The sequence below is a fragment of the Macrobrachium nipponense genome, chromosome 41 (assembly GCF_015104395.2).
Source record: "Macrobrachium nipponense isolate FS-2020 chromosome 41, ASM1510439v2, whole genome shotgun sequence".
Taxonomy (NCBI): Eukaryota; Metazoa; Arthropoda; class Malacostraca; order Decapoda; family Palaemonidae; genus Macrobrachium; species Macrobrachium nipponense.
In genome coordinates, this window is record NC_061102.1 from 50,832,547 (window position 1) to 50,855,975 (window position 23,429).

Genomic DNA, 23,429 nt, shown 5'->3' on the forward strand with positions numbered 1-23,429 from the left:
CGAGTCCTTCGCCAGCAAAGTAGAGTTGAATATCCTTCGGGTCGTAATTGTCGGAAGTATGTCCCTTTCGTAGTCGATTCCGACAGCCGCCGGAGCATTCCGCATTAAAACGAGATTAACGACGAGATACGGTGTCGGTCGAAGAAGTCCATGAAATTCCTTTTCACATTGTAGGCGGTTGTTACTTGACTGTAGTCGTCCGCTGCAACGAACGATTTTTTGAAGTTGCGATGTGAAACTCTCGTACTGCAGGATACTGTAACCAGGTTCCATTAATCAACCTTGCAAGTGAAATTATACTTGTCACAAGGGCAAAGTAAATCAGACGACATCCAAATACAGGGGGGGAGGAGAGCCGCCATTTAGACCAGACGTAACCCACATAAATTCGCTGATATTTTGGAATTCAAAAGAATCCGCTGTACAAACTTTTTTTATCCATGGCATTAACATGATGAACCTATCCAGGTCTATGATGACTTGTAAAAATATCCATAATTATAAAAAATAAATAGATATCATTACGAATCTCAAAGAAAATTCGATATTACTGTAGTAAGTTACTAGACAAAGAAGTGAAAACGAGCTAATTGTAAGATTGCAGGCAACATAAGAGTCAGAGAAGATTAATCATGCTTCTATATGGCCCTTAACAAAGTTTCATATTCAATTTTCTCGTGCGCATCCTCTGAGGTTAACTTTTAAAACATTATTAATAGGTAGGAGATGCAACGAAAAACCCCCTATGTAACTAATTTCTATATAAACTTTGGGTTTTTCAAGAAAATGTAACATTTTCCCATGAATGTGATTTACCTGGATTGTAATAAGCTAATGTTGCAAGTAATAATCCATAATCCATATCGTGATACTTCTAAATGTCCTATGAGGTTCAGAAAAAATTAATTTCATTTTGATGTTATAGAAATTCTAGTTCCTTATTTTGTTTATTAATTTTAAAATGATTGCAAGTTGCATTGCGCATACCGATAGACACTTGTAACCTAACGTCTGCCTTGCCCATGAGAAGTTCGGGCTAAGCATTCCTTTCTCCAGTCAATCTGCTTTTGCAAGCAGAGACGACACACAGATGAAGCCTGTGTAAGCAGATTATTGAGGTTAAAAGGAACAAATGCTGATACGGCAATGATGACGTCGTCACTTGGCAGGAGATTGCTCTCAGCCAGCTAAGAGTTACGTTACTTGCTGTAATAAATACGACTTTAGGATAAATTTTTTGTTTTTTAATACTCGACCCACATGAGAAGAATGTCTGAAAAAAAACAGTACCAAAAGTTGAACAATATATTAGTTTCATGTTGGAAAACTGCATGATTATGTTTAAATTAAATATTCCTTATTGAAACTAATGAAAAGGTTTCCATACAAATTCTAATATATATTATTAGCCTGTATAAGATTCATATAGGATTATTCCATAGATAAGATTTTCACTTCTAGACTTCCTGACTTTAAAATCTCTTTATTTTATTTTATTTTATTTAGTATTTATATTATTATTATTATTATTATTATTATTATTATTATTTTTTTTTTTTTTTTTTTTTTTTTTCTTTTTTTTTTCATTGACTACGAATATAATTACCGGGACAGACAATATGTCAGTAGGTTTTGATATGTGTTTGAACTTTTAGCTTATTTGTCATTACTAAAGCGTTATTGATTTTATCGTGATTCCTTTTTTTATTATAATTTGTAACCCTTCCGACTTCTTACGAGTGTATTATATTGACTCCACTTGTATCCATATTTTATTTTATTTTTTATATTTATTTATTTATATATTTTTTTATATATATTTGATAAATTAATGGTTGGCTTGAATATGTGGAAAAGTGTTCTAGCGGCGTACCGTATAAGGCTACTTGCGGCATCAATTCTATAGATACAAGATATAAATGATAAAGGTTATTTAAAACGCGAGAACCGCTATAACCCAGTTCGGATCCAATATCACGAGTTGTAACTCGTAAGACATTGACACTTCCTATTTAATTATCTGGTATTCTACCAAACCGATTGACTCTGGGGTGATAAATATATTATTGGTTTCTTAATGGAAAGGATTCCACACAACGTGTTAAGGAGATTATTATTGATTTACACCACCCGAGTCACAGATTATTATGTGTTGAATTCCATATTTACTGATTTAGCACTCATAAATATTCCTAACGCACTCAATTGCCGGTGTTTGTTTTAGTGCTATTAATTCTATATAACGTGTCAAGGAACTATTAACACTAAGAAGTGTTTATTCCCTCTGTCAGACTCGTAATTCTGTTAATAATTCTACGTATATACTTTCAAGGATTGATTTGGCACAGGATAGGCCCTTAACTGACAGGTGTCTTAGTGTGTCCCTTGTTTTCATGACACGTGTTTACAATCAGTTATGTGCTTTTTATATCTGTAAGCATTGTAGGCCAGTAAAATAGTGATTTGGCTTTCTGTGACATAATAAGGAACCCTGATGACGGAATGCAACCAGTTTAGGACAATTGGTATGAAAGAGATTATTACTACTACCTGGTCGTTAGTCATCTGCTGGTTTCTTCGGGTTTTCCTCGTCACGGACCTACATATAATATTACATTTGATTACATTATTCTGATACACATACTTTAAATATACTTGTGCTTTAGGGTTTCTGCTCGAAGTGTTTATTGTTTTGCTTAGCCGCTGACCGTGTTTTTCCGTCCGAGAGTGGTTTATTGTTTGCTTATTGCTGCTGACTCTGTTTCCGTTCGAAGTGTTTATTGTTTTGGTTATGTCTGTTGACTCTTGCTTTGTTCAGTTTGTAACAGTTCTGCGCTCCAACCCAGATATTCAATGCTCGCGATCTCTTGGGTTAAAGAATTTCCTTGTTTAGATACGGTTTTAACAATAGGCACGGATGTTTCTATATCTTTTAGTCCAATTAATGGTTCTTTGCTGTATGGTGCGGGATTGCGGGATAATGCGTCAGCTATGATAATTTGCTTTCCAGGTAGATATCTTATCTTGGCTCCAAAGACCTGAATGATCATTTGTCACCGAGTTCCTTTTGGACTGTGATTAAAGCCTTTGAAAAAACTCGGTAAAGGACTCATGTTCAGTAAGGACTTTATCAGGATAGCCATAGAGTATGAACTTAAAATGTACTAGTGAGTTAAAGATACCTAGCCCTTCCTTGCCTATTACTCGTGTTATATTTACTTTCAGAGGGCTTTTGTTTACGTGAATAAAAAACTATAGGGAAGACTGTTTATCATATTACTGAAGTAGTACCCCTCTTACCCTTAGTCTGAGGCGTTGTAGTTGCCAATAAAAAAAAATCCTTATTTAAATCAGGGATTTTTAAGTTAGGTGAGCTGCATTATTCCGCTTTTAAGATATCGAACGCCTTTTGATGCTTTTCAGACCATAATAAATCTACTCTCTTCTTCGTAAGATCTGTTAAAGGAGCTGTCATGATTGAGAGTTACATATTTACATACGATTGTAATACCCACTACAGCTCAAAAGTGCTGTATCCCCCTTTTACGTTAATAGGTACCGGAAAGTTATGAATAGCCGACACCTTACCATGGATTACTTTATGACCTTGACTAGACACATAAAACCTAGATAAACATGTTCGGTTTTTAAAAACTCACATTTAGATATTTTACTCTGAGATTTATTTGTCTTTGTCTCTGTAGCACTAGCTCTAGTTTATGTGAATGTACTTCTAAGGTATTAGAAAGGATTACAAGATCATACCCATATCAGGCTAGGGTATCCCCTAAAAGTCTCCCAACACTATATTGTAATTGTGGGGTGCAACGTAAGCCGGAGGCATACGTAAAAAATTGATAATGTCCCCTGAGTGTGTTGAAAACGGTGTATGAGGTACAATCACTTAGGTAATGGTATTTGGTAAAAGCTTTTAAAGTAAGTCCAAGCTGGTGAAAAATTTATTCTAACCTAACAGAGATAAGATGTCGTCGCTACATGGCACTGGAAACTATCGGGAGTCGTTTCCTTGTTTAAGCGACAGAAATCTACGCAGATACGCCAAGTCCGATCTTTTATGGCATGACGTTTTGAGCGAAAATTATATGGCTATTTGATTTCCTAATGGCTCCTATTACTAACATATTTCAACTTCGTCATTTATCTCTATTTTGAAATTGCAGTGAGAGTCTATACGAAGGTACGTATATATATTAGGGCTTGTGCCTTGTATGATAAGGCGCCCTATGAGGTAATGTTAGACTAGCGATAATCTTATGCTAAGTCGGTTGGTATTGCACTTCCATCTTCAATGGAGTGTCTGGGGGTTTGTTAGATCAGGTTTACGAAGTCGGTATTATCTTGGGTTGGATTACGACGATGTGTTAAACTCATGGTGAGGAGGTTCTTGTAGAAAACACTAAGTATAAAAAATTATATATTTTCTTCTGAAGTTACATGGTGAAGATCAGATATGATTGTACAAGTCTTCTAATAACGATAGCTTGATCGCTTCTGCCAATGATGATGGCTAATCCTATTCCTCTACATGATAAAGCTTAGGTAAAGAGGTACAGGTCTTCTAATGACGATAGCTAACTCTCTTCTGCCCGTCTACCATCTCTGTTACAAGTTATGAAGGAACAGACAGTAGTTCGAACATATGAACATACATACAAATGACATAGTTTCATACGAACACACAATACAAAATGAGACACGCTACAGATCACGTAGGCCGTTTGAATTATAGGTCGGGTAGTTGTCTCAAGCAGGGAGCTTGGACTAATGTTTATAAACAATTGAATGACTACAGGTGACGGCATGTTATCTTAGCCTACATACTTATTGTATACGTCATCTTTAGCGTCTCTAGTCTGATCACATTCCTGCAAGCAATCTTTTATATATATGGACTAACATTCCATATTTTTATGTTAAACACTTACATTAGCTCGGTCAGCTACCAAAACCAACTACTGAATATTACTCAAACTTGAACTTGCATTTGACTTATAGGAGTGTGATACAGACACTATGTGAATATATATATATATATATAAGTAAATAAAAATTCATGGTATACATGAATTGATTCAAGTAGTAAAATATAAAAACAATGATATTGGTAAATATAGTGATCACGTGATATATAATGATACAGTTTTTTCACTTCATCTCATTAAGATACATACGCTACAGAAAATACTAATGTACTCTGATAATTGCATAGAATGAAGATTAACTGATTAACATGATAAAAATCATATTTTACTGATAAAAAAATTTCATATATGAATTGATAAAAATTATTAATGTTTATGCTGATTGATTCGTTGATTTTTATGCTAAATGTTATATATCTGATACATTAATCAATATACTAACTCATATAACTGCAGATATTGGTAAGATAAAAGGTAACAGATTGATTATAGGCTACCTGATTTGTTTATACATATGTATATGGATTCATATAATTATGATTAATATAGTGCACTTTAAATAGATTCCTATTGCGTACACGCAAAGATATATTTAGATTCTGTTATTTATCATTTATTTATAAGAGATTCCTATTGCGTACACGCAAAGATATATTTCGACTCTGTTATTTATGATCAATTATATATAGGATACATGATACTTTAATATATATAGGATACATGACCGAGGTTATACTACTTCACTTTTAACTAACGTTTCGAACAACTTTTCGACCATTACACAGTTCCAGACAACACCTATAGCCCAATGAAACGGCCTATTTTCACAGGGTTAAAAACAAGGGGAAAATTTGCCTGGGCGGGTCCAACGTTCTATTTTTGCGCTCATACTTATTCTCTGCATCCTAAGCTACACGATTACGTTCGCGATGAATAAAAAAAACATCCCCAGCACGAGTCCTTCGCCAGCAAAGTAGAGTTGAATATCCTTCGGGTCGTAATTGTCGGAAGTATGTCCCTCTCGTAGTCGATTTCCGACAGCCGCCGGAGCATTCCGCATTAAAACGAGATTAACGACGAGATACGGTGTCGGTCGAAGAAGTCCATGAAATTCCTTTCACATTGTAGGCGGTTGTTACTTGACTGTAGTCGTCCGCTGCGACGAACGATTTTTTGAAGTTGCGATGTGAAACTCTCGTACTGCAGGATACTGTAACCAGGTTCCCATTAATCAGCCTGCAAAGTGAAATTACACTTGTCACAAGGGCAAAGTAAATTCAGACAACATCCAAATACGGGAGGGAGAGAGCCATTTAGACCAGACTGAACCCACATGAATTCGCTGATATTTTGGAATTCAAAAGAGTCCGCTGTACAAACTTTTTTATCCATGGGCATTAACAATGAGTGAACCTATCCAGGTCTATGATGACTTGTAAAAATATCCATATTATAAAAAATAAATAAGATATCATTACGAATCTCAAAGAAAATTCGATATTACTGGGGTGGGTAGTAAGTTACTACAAAGAAGTGGAAAACGGGAGCTAATTGTAAGATTGCCAGGCAACATAAGAGTCAAAGAGAAGATTAATCATGATCTGTATTTCTCTATGCTAACTGAAATTAAGTTGTGATAAAATCTGATCCTATGTGCCCTAACAAAAGTTTCATATCAATTTTCCTCGCGCGCATCCTCTGAGGTTAATTTTAAAAACTTTATTAATAGGTAGAGATGCAACGAAAAAAAACCCACTATGTAACTAATTTCTAAATAAACTTTGGGTTTTTCAAGAAAATGTGACATTTTCCCATGAATGTTTTACTTGAATTGTAATAGGCTAATGTTGCAAGTAAATATTTCATATATACATATCTTGATACTTCTAAATGTCTATGAGGTTCAGAAAAAAAAATTAATTCATTTTGTTGTTATAGAAATTCTATTTGCTTATTTTGTTCATTATTTTAAAATGATTGCAAGTCCTTAACTAATTGCATTACACACACGGATAAGAATATGTTTATGTGGCCTGTCATGTGACCTATGAACCACATGTGAGTTCATGAACTAAGCATGCCTTTCTCCAGTCAATCTGCTTTTGCAAGCAGAGACGACACACAGATGAAGCCTGTGTAAGCAGATTATTGAGGTTAAAAGGAACAAATGCTGATACGGCAATGATGACGTCGTCACTTGGCAGGAGATTGCTCTCAGCCAGCTAAGAGTTACGTTACTTGCTGTAATAAATACGACTTTAGGATAAATTTTTTGTTTTTTAATACTCGACCCACATGAGAAGAATGTCTGAAAAAAACAGTACCAAAATTGAACAATATATTAGTTTCATGTTGAAAACTGCATGATTATGTTAAATTAATATACCTTATTCAACTAATGAAAAAGGTTTCCATACAAATTCTATATATATTATTAGCCCTGTATAAGATTCATATAGGATTATTCCATAGATAAACATTTTCACTTCTAGACTTCCTGACTTTAAAATCTCTTTTATTTTATTTTATTTATTTATTTATTTATTATTATTATTTTTTTTTTTTCATTGACTACGAATATAAATCACCGGGACAGACAATATGTCAGTAGGTTTTGATATGTGTTTGAACTTTTAGCTTATTTGTCATTACTTACGCGTTAAGTTAGAGTTCAAATCTTTACGCATATATATTTGGATATTTAATTATCTATGGTTACGTTTTGCTTATTGATTTTATCGTGATTCCTTTTTTATTATAATTTGTAACCCTTCCGACTTCTTAAGGAGTGTATTATATTGACTCCACTTGTATCCATATTTATTTTATATTTTTTTTATATTTATTATTTATATATATATATTTTGATAAATTAATGGTTGGCTTGAATATGTGGAAAAGTGTTCTAGCGGCGTACCGTATAAGGCTACTTGCGGCATCAATTCTATAGATACAAGATATAAATGATAAAGGTATTTAAAACCGCGAGAACCGCTATAATCCAGTTCGGATCCAATATCACGAGTTGTAACTCGTAAGCATTGACACTTCCTATTTAATTATAGTTATTCTACCAAACCGATTGACTCTGGGTGTAAAATATATTATTGGGTTTTCTTAATGGAAAGGAATTCACACAACGTGTTAAGGAGATTATTATTGATTTACACCACCCGAGTCACAGATTATTATGTGTTGAATTCCATATTTACTGATTTAGCACTCATAAATATTCCTAACGCACTCATTGCGGTGTTTGTTTGTTGTGCTATTAATTCTATATAACGTGTCAAGGAACTATTAACACTAAGAAGTGTTTATCCCTCTGTCAGACTCGTAATTCTGTTAATAATTCTACGTATATTCTTTCAAGGATTGAATTTGGTCACAGGATAGGCCCTTAACTGACAGGTGTCTTAGTGTGTCCCTTGTTTTCATGACACGTGTTACAATCAGTTTATGTGCTTTTTATATCTGTAAGCATTGTAGGCCAGTAAAACAGTGATTTGGCTTTCTGTGACATAGGAGGGAACCCTGGATGACGGAATGCAACCAGTTTATGACGATTGGTATGAGAGAGATTATTACTACTACCTGGTCGTTAGTCCTCTGCTGTGTTGTTCGGGTTTTCCTCGTCACAGACCTACATAGAACATTACATTTGATTGAACATTATTCTTGATACACATACTATAAATATTACTTTTGCTTTAGGGTTTCTGCTCACGAAGTGTTTATTGTTTTTGCCTAGCCCCTGACCCTGTTTCTGTTTCGAAGTGTTTATTGTTTGGTGTTTATTGTTTTGCTTATCGCTGTTGACACTTGCTTTGTTCACGTTGTAACAGTTCTGCGCTCCGACCCAGATATTCAATGCTCGCGATCTCTTGGGTTAAGGAATTTCTTGTTTAGATACGGTTTTTAACAATAGGCACGGATGTTTCTATATCTTTTAGTCCAATTAATGGTTCTTTGCTGTATGGTGCGGGATTGCGGGATAATGCGTCAGCTATGATATTTGCTTTCCCAGGTAGATATCTTATCTTGGCTCCAATAACCTGAATGATCATTTGTCACCGAGTTCCTTTTTGGACTGTGATTAAAGCCTTTGAAAAACTCGGTAAAGGACTCATGTTCAGTAAGGCACTTTATCAGGATAGCCATAGATTATGAACTTAAAATGTACTAGTGTTAAAGATACCTAGCCCTTCCTTGCTATTACTGCATATTTACTTTCAGAGGGCTTTAGTTTACGTGAATAAAAAGCTATAGGGAAGAACTGTTTATCATATTACTGAAGTAGTATCCCTCTTACCCCTTGGTCTGAGGCGTCTGTTGCAATAAAAAAAAATTCCTTATTTAAATCAGGGATTTTTAAGTTAGGTAAGTGCTGCATTTTACGCTTTTAAGATATCGAACGCCTGTTGATGCTTTTCAGACCATAATAAATCTACGCTCTTCTTCGTAAGATCTGTTAAAGGAGCTGTCATGATTGAAGAGTTACATATTTACATACGATTATAATACCCACTACAGCGCAAAAGTACCGGAAAGTTATGAATAGCCGACACCTTACCATAGACTACTTTAAGACCTTGACTAGACACATAAAACCTAGATCAACATGTTCGGTTTTAAAAAACTCACATTTAGATATTTTACTGAGATTATTTGTCTTTGTCTCTGTAGCACTAGCTCTACTTTATGTGAATGTACTTCTAAGGTATTAGAAAAGATTACAAGATCATCCATATAGGCATGTAGGTTATCCCCTAAAAGTCTCCAAACACTATATTGTAATTGGGGCGCAACGTAAGCCGGAGGAATACGTAAAAATTGATAATGTCCCCTGAGTGTGCTGAAAACGGTGTATGAGGTACAATCACTTAGGTAATGTATCTGGTAAAAGCCTTTAAGTAAGTCCAAGTTGGTGAAAAAAAAAATTATTCTAACCTCAACAGAGATAAGATGTCGTCGGTACATCGCACTGGAAACTATCGGGAGTCGTTTCCTTGTTTAAGCGACAGAAATCTACGCAGAATACGCCCAAGTCCTACCTTTGAATGTTTATGGCATGACGTTTGAGGGAAAAATTATATGGGCTTATGTGATTTCCTAATGACTCCTATTACTAACATTTTTCAACTTCGTCATTTATCTCTATTTTGAAATTCCATTGAGAGTCTATACGAAGGTACGTATATAGCTTTATGTTTGTCCTTAGACCGTATTTTGTGTTAAATTACATCCGTTTTTTTTTTTCCTCCGAAATCACTCGCTAGTGGAGAAACTTCCTGGTATTCAGGTAAAAGATAAAAAAAATTTCTGCTGAATCACCTCTGCTTGAATGACTTTACTGATATTACTTTAGATAGATAATCAGAGAGATTCATCCACGACTGGTTGGGCGGGATTAAAAATTAGCAACAATAAAAGAAATGCGTATTTATATGTATAGGTTTTTGTGGATTACTATATTAACTTGTTTGCAGCGAGTCAACCGTGTCTAGGGCTTTTGTTTGTTCGCGGAAATCGTTATATTTCAGAGTGTCAGGAAGGATTAAAATTTCATTTCCCAGCAAAGTCTTTTTTACACGCACTAAGACATTCGAGGGTGCATGCTTCTCGAGATTTTGCGTGCAAAGTGCGACTGCGGTTGTGGGAGAATTCTGTTGGGTCATTTGAACAATGTTACGATTTATGAGACAAATGTATAGTTCCTCTATATAAGTTATTATTTGATTAACTGTCTCTTTTTGTTCAAACGGATTTCAATATGTTTGAAGGTTTATAGGATTTTCATTTGATAAACACGCCTTATTTTGCAGGATGTAAGATAATATTTTGTATACCCCTAGATGAATCTTACAATTACGCTAGATACAGATCAATGTTTTTTATAACTATAGAGGTATCTGTAAGCGCTCGCTTATCCGGACTTCTCATTAGGGAAGTTCGAACAACAGACGGTGAGTCCGTAAATACAGGATATTACGTGTACTAAAGGAATAAACAACAAGATATTCTAATTTTTACTGGCGCGTACAGTCGGGCTTTATCCACCTCTACTTATAATAACTTACGTATAAAAAAAAAAAAAAACGAAAACCTGCTGATTACTTTATACGGTCGTGTGTTTCATAGGAAAAATCCTTTTTAATTCAAAAACATATCGGTATGTATGAACCAACATCGCTTTTCCCCACTCTGCTAGAGTCGCTTATTGTATGGAATTTGCTATGCTTTGAACACTTCGGCAGTTTTTGACTGACCTTGACCGCTTGACTAGGTGACACAGTCACCGAGTTTGCTTGTTTGATTCTGAACGGGCTACTGTTTCTATTTTTTTTTTTTTTTTTTTGTAATAATTAAGATCCTTCTCTTTATTACCATCGGCAACGTATTGTGTGTTTTTAGCATTATGTTGCTGGTTACGTATAAAGCAATGAATGACGAACTATAAGGAACTGAGTGATTACTAATAAGACAAGTTATCATTACTGCATTCAATATTAACTGTTTGTACTTCATTCTTTGCTAAAATTTGAAATAGTGAGGGATCCTGGTCAGCGCATTTAGCCTGATGAAGTTTTTTTACTGACATGTTATTCCTTGCAATCCAGCCATATTTTTTAAGTTAAGTTGAGTCATTGAGGTTCGATATTTTATATAACTCAAAAAAAACTCAAGGCTAAAACTGCGATCGGGACTTGCAAAGGAGCATTTATTGTCATGACCCGAAATAGTGTTACCTCTAATTTATATAGATTTGTACGGGTGTTCCACTTGTTTTTTGTGTGTTTTCTAATCACTACGGTGCTTAACGACCCTATCCATGCATCTGTATAAATACAGACGTCCACTGCGTAAACGCATATTCACTGTTTAATATGATTTGTTACGTAAGGGATTAATAATCACCCAAAAAATGATAAAATTAACATAGTATATGATTATGATATTTCAGTAGAACTTCTGGAAACAGACACTCAAAGATAAAAACTCGCAGTAGCGAAATCTCAATGATGTTGATAATTTCTGTAAAAAAGTAAGATTAAGAATGTCTCGTAACTTCAGCCACAGGAATAACGAAATTCGACCTGCAAAGGAAACACTCAAAGTTACTCCAAATGAATAAAAAATTGTACTTAGCTTGCTTTTGTGGGAAGTCACGGTGTTCCGATAACGACACACGCCTTGGTCCTCCTTCTCTATTTAGCGGATGACCTGGTTTGGCTTCAGTTTCCCCATCCCCGTGCGCGTTGTTTCGATGATTCGAGCCCTTGAAAATCCGATGCTGCAGACGCGTTTGGTTGTTTTCTTGGAGTGCCAGAAACGCTCACTAACGATGTTTTCTTGAATGATTCTAATGAGAGACGAAGCTTGCGTTGTCGTAGGAAAAAGGACACGTCGGTTTTGTTTCTTGAAGTTATTCACTAAACGATGATACTAAGTTGGTTGAAGAATCTGTTGCTTTCGTCGTCGTTGAAGAGTTCTTATTGTTTTCTGAAGTCGCTCACTAACGATGATACTAGGTTGCTTGAAGAATCTGCTGCTTCCGTCGTCGTTGACTTCTTATGATACATGATTTATTATTCTGGTTTTTCTTCGTAGGACGTTGTAGAGTTCGTCTGGTACGCTGGCCACCAATATTAGGGCTTGTGCCTTGTATGATAAGGCGCCCTATGAGGTAATGTTAGACTAGCGATAATCTTATGCTAAGTCGGTTGGTATTGCACTTCCATCTTCAATGGAGTGTCTGGGGGTTTGTAGATCATTTACGAAGTCGGTATTATCTTGTTGGTTATTACGACGATGTGTTAAACTCATGGTGAGGAGGTTCTTGTAGAAAACACTAAGTATAAAAAATTATATATTCTTCTGAAGTTTTACATGGTGAGATCAGATATGATTGTACAAGTCTTCTAATAACGATAGCTTGATCGCTTCTGCCAATGATGATGGCTAATCCTATTCCTCTACATGATAAAGCTTAGGTAAAGAGGTACAGGTCTTCTAATGACGATAGCTAACTCTCTTCTGCCCGTCTACCATCTCTGTTACAAGTTATGAAGGAACAGACAGTAGTTCGAACATATGAACATACATACAAATGACATAGTTTCATACGAACACACAATCAAAATGAGACACGCTACAGATCACGTAGGCCGTTTGAATTATAGGTCGGGGTAGTTGTCTCAAGCAGGGAGCTTGGACTAATGTTTATAAACAATTGAATGACTACAGGTGACGGCATGTTATCTTAGCCTACATACTTATTGTATACGTCATCTTTAGCGTCTCTAGTCTGATCACATTCCTGCAAGCAATCTTTTATATATATGGACTAACATTCCATATTTTTATTATGTAAACACTTACATATAGCTTTATGTTTGTCCTTAGACCGTATTTTGTGTTAAATTACATCCGTTTTTCCCAGAGATCACTCGCTAGTGGAGAAACTTCCTGGTATTCAGGTAAAAGATAAAAAAAAAATTTCTGCTGAATCACCTCTGCTTGAATGACTTTACTGATATTACTTTAGATAGATTATCAGAGAGATTCATCCATGACTGGTTGGGCGGGATTAAAAGTTAGCAACAATAAAGAAATGCGATTATTTATATTGTATAGGTTTTTGTGGATTACTATATTAACTTGTTTGCAGCGAGTCAACCGTGTCTAGGGCTTTGTTCGCGGAAATCGTTATATTTCAGAGTGTCGGGAAGGATTAAAATTTCATTTCCCAGCAAAGTCTTTTTACACGCACTAAGACATTCGAGGGTGCATGCTTCTCGAGATTTTGCGTGCAAAGTGCGACTGCGGTTGTGGGAGAAGTTCTGTTGGGTCATTTGAACAATGTTACGATTTATGAGACAAATGTATAGTTCCTTTATATAAGTTATTATTTGACTAACTGTCTCATTTTTGTTCAAACGGATTTTAATATGTTTGAAGGTTTATAGGATTTCCCTTTGATAAACACGCCTTATTTTGCAGGATGTAAGTTAATATTTTGTATACCCCTAGATGAATCTTACAATTACACTAGATACAGATCAATGTTTTTTATAACTATAGAGGTATCTGTAAACGCTCGCTTATCCGGACTTCTCATTAGGGAAGTTCGAACAACAGACGGTGATCTGTAAATACAGGATATTACGTGTACTAAAGGATAAAACAAGATATTCTAATTTTTACGGCGCGTACAGTCGGGCTTTATCCACCACTACTTATAATAACTTACGTATTAAAAAAAAAAACGAAAACCTGCTCTGATTACTTTATACGGTCGTGTGTTTCATAGGAAAAATCCTTTTTAATTCAAAAACATATCGGTATGTATGAACACATCGCTTTTCCCCACTCTGCTAGAGTCGCTTATTGTATGGAATTTGCTATGCTTTGAACACTTCGGCAGTTTTGACTGACCTTGACCGCTTGACTAGGTGACACAGTCACCGAGTTTGCTTGTTTGATTCTGAACGGGCTACTGTTTCTATTTTTTTTTTTTTTATAATAATTAAGATCCTTCTCTTTATTACCATCGGCAACGTATTGTGTGTTTTTAGCATTATGTTGCTGGTTACGTATAAAGCAATGAATGACGAACTATTAGGAACTGAGCGATTACTAATAAGACAAGTTATCACTACTGCATTCAATATTAACTGTTTGTACTTCATTCTTTGCTAAAATTTGAAATAGTGAGGGATCCTGGTCAGCGCATTTAGCCTGATGAAAGTTTTTACAGACATGTTATTCCTTGCAATCCAGCCATATTTTTAAAGTTAAGTTGAGTCATTGAGGTTCGATATTTTATATAACTCAAAAAACTCAAGGCTAAAACTGCGCGATCGGGACTTGCAAAGGAGCATTTATTGTCATGACCCGAAATAGTGTTACCTCTAATTTATATAGCTTTGTACGGGTGTTCCACTTGTTTTTTGTGTGTTTTCCTAACTCACTACGGTGCTTAACGACCCTATCCATGCATCTGTATAAATACAGACGTCCACTGCGTAAACGCATATTCACTGTTTAATATGATTTGTTACGTAAGGGATTAATAATCACCCAAAATGATAAAATTAACATAGTATATGATTATGATATCAGTAGAACTTCTGGAAACAGACACTCAAAGATAAAAAACTCGCAGTAGCGAAATCTCAATGATGTTGATAATTTTCTGTAAAAAAGTAAGATTAAGAATGTCTCGTAACTTCAGCCACAGGAATAACGAAATTCGACCTGCAAAGGAAACACTCAAAGTTACTCCAAATGAATAAAAAATTGTACTTAGCTTGCTTTTGTGGGAAGTCACGGTGTTCCGATAACGACACACGGCCTTGGTCCTCCTTCTCTATTTAGCGGATGACCTGGTTTGGCTTCAGTTTCCCCCGTGCGCGTTGTTTCGATGATTCAAGCCCTTGAAAGATCCGATGCTGCAGACGCTTCGGTTTGTTTCTTGAAGTGCCGGAAACGCTCACTAACGATGTTTTCTTGAATGATTCTAATGAGAGACGAAGCTTGCGTTGCCGTAGGAAAAAGACACGTCGGTTTTGTTTCTTGAAGTTATTCACTAAACGATGATACTAAGTTGGTTGAAGAATCTGTTGCTTTCGTCGTCGTTGAAGAGTTCTTATTGTTTTCTGAAGTCGCTCACTAACGATGATACTAGGTTGCTTGAAGAATCTGCTGCTTCCGTCGTCGTTGACTTCTTATGATACATGATTTATTATTCTGGTTTTTCTTCGTAGGACGTTGTAGAGTTCGTCTGGTACGCTGGCCACCAATATTAGGGCTTGTGCCTTGTATGATAAGGCGCCCTATGAGGTAATGTTAGACTAGCGATAATCTTACGCTAAGTCGGTTGGTATTGCACTTCCATCTTCAATGGAGTGTCTGGGGGTTTGTAGATCATTTACGAAGTCGGTATTATCTTGTTGGTTATTACGACGATGTGTTAAACTCATGGTGAGGAGGTTCTTGTAGAAAACACTAAGTATAAAAAATTATATATTCTTCTGAAGTTTTACATGGTAAGATCAGATATGATTGTACAAGTCTTCTAATAACGATAGCTTGATCGCTTCTGCCAATGATGATGGCTAATCCTATTCCTCTACATGATAAAGCTTAGGTAAAGAGGTACAGGTCTTCTAATGACGATAGCTAACCCTGTTCTCTGTCTACCATCTCTGTTACAAGTTATGAAGGAGCAGACAGTAGTTCGAACATATGAACATACATACAAATGACATAGTTTCATACGAACACACAATCAAATGAGACACGCTACAGATCACGTAGGCCGTTTGAATCATAGGTCGGGTAGTTGTCTCAAGCAGGGAGCTTGGACTGTTTCAAAACAAATGAATGACCACAGATGACGGCATGTCAACTTAGCCTACATACTTATTGTATACGTCATCTTTAGCGTCTCTAGTCTGATCACATTCCTGCAAGCAATCTTTTATATATATGGACTAACATTCCATATTTTTATTATGTAAACACTTACATATATATATATATATATATATATATATATATATATATATATATATACATATATATATATATATATATATATATATATATATATATATATATATATATATATATATATATATATATGGGGATACATTCCACAATGAAGTAAGATCCTTTTGTAGTTTAAAATATATAATCTTGTACAGGATTAAAGCTTTCGACCATCAACTGTGGTCTTGTTCACATTTTAGTGAACAAGACCACAGTTGATGGTCGAAAGCTTTAATCCTGTACAAGAATCATATATTTTAAACTACAAAAGGATCTTACTTCATTGTGGATTGTATCCCCATTTACTTAGAGGTACGACATAGTACCTGGCTTCTGCATATATATATATATATATATATATATATATATATATATATATATATATATATATATATATATATATGTATATATATATAATATATATATATATATATATATATATATATATATATATATATATACACATATATATATATATATGTATCTGATGATCGAACTATCTTGAATGTGTGCTCAAAAAGTAAGGCAAAACATCCATGGCTTGTCCCATTTAATTTGTTTATTTTCTCTGACATATTTGCTTACACCTTTGACTTGTAGTGATCACACCGCTGATAAATCTCTCATGACGGTTGCCATAAGTTACACCTCTCCACGCCCCCAAAGTTCAGTACACCCTAGTTTAACCAGCCCCCTGGGCCGAGTAACAGCTCCCCTAGGGCTAGCCAATGCCCCGAAACAATCCGTGAAATACCGCTGGAAACTAAGTGTCACTGTCTTTCTCACCATAACCCTTTATTGCTCTATCTAGTTATTTTAAGATGAGCTACAAGTACCGTTCCAGCCCTTCTTAAAAAAGACAGCAAATATTTACTTATTGTTCAAATATAATATTTGATTTGCCAGCGTCTTGTCAGAGGTGAATCTAAAAGTCCCTAATGACTAATCTAAAATGATCAAGGGTGAGAGTCTTTGCATCCGTCGTTCAAGAATCAACAATGAGTGCAGGTAAGCGTTTATTAAAGTTAAAATTGTGTTGCTGTGTCACATTTATTTGTTAATTTAAACAGTGAATCCTTATTCTGTTAGATGAACACAGCAACCTGACTGTGTACTTTTAGAGAGAGAGAGAGAGAGAGAGAGAGAGAGAGAGAGAGAGAGAGAGACATAAAAGTCCATACAAAATGAATTTTTGATTTTCAATGTCTCACCATAAGGGGGGAAGGGGTTCGGTTCTCAACTATCTTTGGATCTGGTGGATCTATATCTATTTCTGTATCTAGCGCTCCCTCTTCGTGTCTTCTTATTTTAGAAAGGCTTGAACTCTCTTCTACAATTTTTTTTTTCATCCCACTTCATGGACTAAGTTTGTACGGTCATCCGGTTGCCAAGAAAGAAGATAAGATAATCATTAACTGATGACGCCGATGAATCAAGGTGCGCTCATTAGATTACTCACTATACTCTGTTTTTTTCCATCTGTCCATCCGCCTGTGGTGTTTGCGTATGGTAACACTGCGTCACTGGCTTTAGATAGTTACATTCAGCTTACATTCAACAATAATAACAATATCCTATTTCGAATATTAACAGTGTAATTCGCATACAGTAAATTATTAAAACACTTTTCAGTTGCAAATGTACACCCAGATATCCTTTTATTTACCTAAAACTTACACATAGCGTTACTATCTAAAGCAGTAGTATCCTTTTCAGTAATATCTAGGGGAATGATGACAGGGTTAACTGTGGCGTCAAGATTTAAAAATATGAACACTTCCCTATTTAGGTGTACTAAATGGAAGAACCCTTGAACAATATATTTCTATTCCCGCCCTCACCCCCGCCTCTCTCTCTCTCTCTCTCTCTCTCTCTCTCAAACACAAACACAAGCACACACACACACACTTATTCAATTAACTGAAACCACTTGGAAAGTTGAAAAGAAAAGACAGTGTGCCAAATACTTTCGTATTATTTAACACATCTTCGGAGCACCAGATGGGCACCGAAGTTGTGTTAAATACACGAAATTCCTTGGCACTCTGTCTTTTCATTTTGAACTTTCCCATTGGCTTCAACTAACAAACAAAATTACGTGCTTACTTTAGTGATGTCTTAGTACGCTTATTCTGATATGGTCGTGACACGACAGATACAAACAATGAATAAAAGACGCTTGTCTATCAGTGAAAAGAACGCTGTCCTGTTACAAACGCGCTGCTGGGGAAATTTACAGAATTCTGTTGTGTTGCCAAACACTCTGGTGGGAATGACGTCAAGCCTTTTTGACATCCAGAGAAATCCAATTTTACGAACAAAACTCGAAGCCCTGCGCTATTTGCTTTTAATTTTATTTCTATGAGGAAGGTAGGGCATTAACCTACTTAATTCTACCTTATTTTTATGAGGAAGGAATCATTTTTTTGTGATTTACAAAAAATAGCTTCTATAGATCTATATGAGCCGGTGAGTATTTGAACTGCACTCAGTAATCACCGAATACATTATTTATGAGCATTGCTTTTTTGACCACCTTTTGCAGACATCACATCCGCCTATGGATAGATCTGTATGTTTTTCACCTCGCTACTTAACTCTGCTACGTTGTTCAAAATTAAAAACGGAGCTTCGTTGGCAGCCCGAGAAAAAAAAAAATATACACTTTTGAATTTCTTCACTCTTTCTTCCAACAGCACAACTACGTTATAACTATATCGTCCACACTGAATTAACCAATTAAGAAAAAAAAAGTGTTTATCATCCTGCTCTCTCTCTCTCTCTCTCTCTCTCTCTCTCTGCTTTTTTCTTCGCCCAAAACTATTTTCTTTCAAGTTCATGTCAAAGCAAATACGTCACTGTCGCTTTCACATAGTTGCTCATCCTATAAAAAAAAATCCCATCCGATGCTCTTGAAAACATGCACAAGAGCGTGTAAGAGGGAGTGGGGGGGGGGGGGGGGGAAACCCTGGTTCGGATTTTGTTCTAATGGGCGTCATTGGGATTTTCTTTGATGTATTATCTAATTACGGCCTGTCACTTGTTTCAGATAATGAATCTTGTGAGTCACTTACTCTGCAGCTGATCGAGTCAATCTATCATCCGAAATTAGGTTAAGGGTCGGGTCTAATACCAGTGTCATATCATCAGTATTCTGTGTCAGGTGTCCATTTAAGCATACATGCATAACATACATGCTTACACACTTACGGTTCATATGTGTGTTCACAAGTCAAAGGCGACATGCAAAAAATGCACACAATGATACTATATATATATGCTTGCATAGGAAAGCTAAGACAAAAACGCGTAATCCCACATCATACCACACACAAACACTCACACACGCACACACACACACACACACAACACACATATATATATATATATATATATATATATATATATATATATATATATATAATATATATATATATATATATATATATATATATATATATATACGTATATATATATATATATATATATATATATATATATATATATATATATATATATATATATATATATATATATAGCCTATATCTTAAACGAGTTTTTAGGACAAAATGATTCTCGTTTAAACAAAATGAAACAGGCTGCTATCAGGCAACTACCTACCCTCGATCTGTGGCTGAAACTCTCTGGGCGTTAGCTGAAATGTAAGCTGGGCTGAAACGAATTCCCATAGATACAAAAATATACTTTTTATTTCCCAAATTAGCTAACATTAAAATGGAACAAAATGTATTAATTAAAGTGGAATAAAATGAATTAACTCTGCCCTCCCCCCCAAAAAAAAACGTTAAACTGTCTTTTTCCTCTCCCAAATCAGGTTTAAGTAATTACCCCTGTAATCTCCATATTTCCGACTAACCACGCCGTTTTAATAAGTCAAATACGTCTTAGAGAATCCATTTTTCTATATGGTGACACTGAACCCATCTGAAATAGAGAGACCACGATTATTACATCACTTTACCCATGAGAGTTAATCAAAAAGAATGTGTACTGCACGACACTTCTCTTTCTCCCGCGTATTTATCATCACTTCAAAGATTAACTTTTTCAAAGTTCTGTCTTACGTTACCTTATTCGATGGGTCTGCAACACTCCTCAACACCTTTCAACACCTCTTCCAGATGTGTTCCCCACACTGTCACAAGTAATCAAAGAGTGTCCTCTCATATTCTTATTACTCATCATCAAAGCCATATATCGTATGCTACGAACACACATGCAGACATGCCCTGCGGGGCGTCCAGCAACCACGGGTGTCGCATGTCCAAAGCAAGCGATTTCCGAGGCGTCACCGACCTCAAATTGCATTGGTCATCTTTCCTGGCAGGTTTTCATTTCAGCATCCTCCGAGGAATCTAGCGCTTGTCTCTAAGCGACCTGTCTCTAACCGGAAAGAGCTGAGATTAACAATTCACTACCGCGCCCTTTTTAAGATATATATATATATATATATATATATATATATATATATATAATATATATAATATTATATATATTACTATATATATATATATATAAGCACACAGTAAATCTTTGTTTACATAGGCGAGTGCCTACTACCCGCGCGTGAGAAATAAACACGCCCGACTGCTTCCCCTAGTCCGTTGAAATATATTATAACAATGAAATGTTTACATTGACTGCTTAATGTTTATCGTCAACGTGGAGCTAAAGACTTATAAAACGCGAACCTTCGAAGGGAAACAGATTAAAAAGGAATTGTTTACGAAGATAGCTAAAAAATGGCACTCCCATCGCGGTTGCCGGTGCTCGATAATTTCGCAGCGACTAATAAACAGAGCTCCGGATCGGAAGGACGATGTCATAGAGGAATTGTTCGCTCGGAAGGTTATCAAATCACGATCACTTCTCCCATCTGCATTATTAATAAAAGAAGTCTTGAGAACCGAGTGGCAGAAGTGGGGAAAAAATACGAGGGAGACGAAGGGTTACGAGAAGCGACAAACAGAAAAGCAAAGAGAGAATTGTGTATTTACGGGGTCGCTGAAAAGGAGAGAAACTTATATACGTTGGGGTTAAAAAAATGACGTCTGGTAATTGGTTGGCATAAACTCAAATAAGAAAAGGTAAGGGTCAACTAAATGTTTATTATGAAAATGTAGGTCACGTTGTAGATAAAAACAAAAGATTTGTTTTTGTAAGGATTTCAACTTAGAAAACAGCCAAGATGACCAAAAATATGCTTTTTAAAAGCCAGACTAACAGCAAAGATAGACTAACTGAAATTACACAACATCTTTTTCATTTCAATCTACTTTAAGGCATCAAGGAGACTGGACGTTTTTCCTACTGGTAAATGAATACAATAAGTGTAAAATATATTTACAAATATTTCCTTCAAAACATACAATGTCATTCCATATTTCTCAGATATTCCTACAACCTTATTGAAATTTACTCATTGAATGGTCAAATCTGAATCAGCACACCATTTTGTGCTCAACAGATCAAGGACTACTACCGTAGGCTCACTCTAGCCTGGGTTACTGGCCCTCTCCAAAATAAAATTCATGTTAATCTAGTGTGCCCTAATGTAAGGTAGGTCATATTCATTTCAAACCTTCCGTTTAGGTTAAGGGCACATCCCTAGAGGTCTATTCCTTCCTATAATTTCAGTTTTATTTGGTAGGGGTGATGCACAGTCCCCTTAAAATCGTAAAAGTCGCCGAAGAAACATGAAGGAGCAATTCGCATCGATTGGACGACTCAAGAACATCAGGCGCTCTAGTGAGGAAGCATTTATCACAAATTGAAGCCGATGACAAACTAAATTATAAGGCAATGGAGAGAAGAAAACGGGAACCGCTGAGACACAATAGAGTAACTGAGGAGAACGGAGAATGGTTGAACAAAACAAGCAAAACAGATTACGTCGACCATTTGCCCGAGCTAATGGAACTAAGTTTGCCACGAGTCAGGGATGGGAGGCAGCAGACTCCGTTGATGGACTCCTCCTCGGAACAATACTAAATCATTTTTCCCCTCTTTTATTTGGGAACTCTTCTTTCCCTATGAAATAGTTTCCCCATTCAAAGAGAATTCTAAAATTTCATAAAAGATTAAGCAATATTGTTCAAGGATCGAAAATAGTTTAAGCCTAAAAACGACAAACGGATTATTACAAAGTCCACGTCGTGCTTAGAAGCTACAGCAGAGGCATCGCGAAAATACTGCATGACAGTAGTAGACTGGGTGTAAACAACGTCTATTCCTTTCTACTTTACTGTATGAGCTTTTAGCCACTAAGCATAACGAGACATTTACATGCAGAAGTTAGACCAGGCAGATAACGATGGGAGAAAAAAAAAAATAATAATAATAATATATTTTGGTAGCAGTTCCTCTTTTAGGCAAATGCTGTTAAGAAGAATGGCCGAATTAAGCGAGTTGATTTTATATAGTTTTTTTTTTTCTTACAATTCGCCTCTCAGGTTCAGCGATGTTTCTGAGTAACTGGCCAATATTCATATTGGGAATTTTTATAATTTTTAAAAATTCCCAATATGAATACTGACCAGTTACTCAGAAACATCGCCGAGCCTGAGAAGCGAACTGTAAGAAAATAGAATAAAACAATATATAAAAAATAAAAAAAAACTATATATAAAATCAATAATAAAATGATTTAACTAAAACCAAGAAATTTTCGCCAAAATTTTATGTTGAGGCGGTTATCATAACGGAAAATGAAGGAAAATAAAGTTCACTAAACAACTTTACAAAAATTAATGATCGAAACTGAAGGTCTCTTGCAATACTTGAATGTTTAATTCCAAATGATCACTGGAATTATTAACATCAATGACTACTATCAACCTAGTTCTAAGTACGTTAGTCTAAAAACTAATTTACATAATACCTTTGTTTCAGAGATACGTATTGTTTATT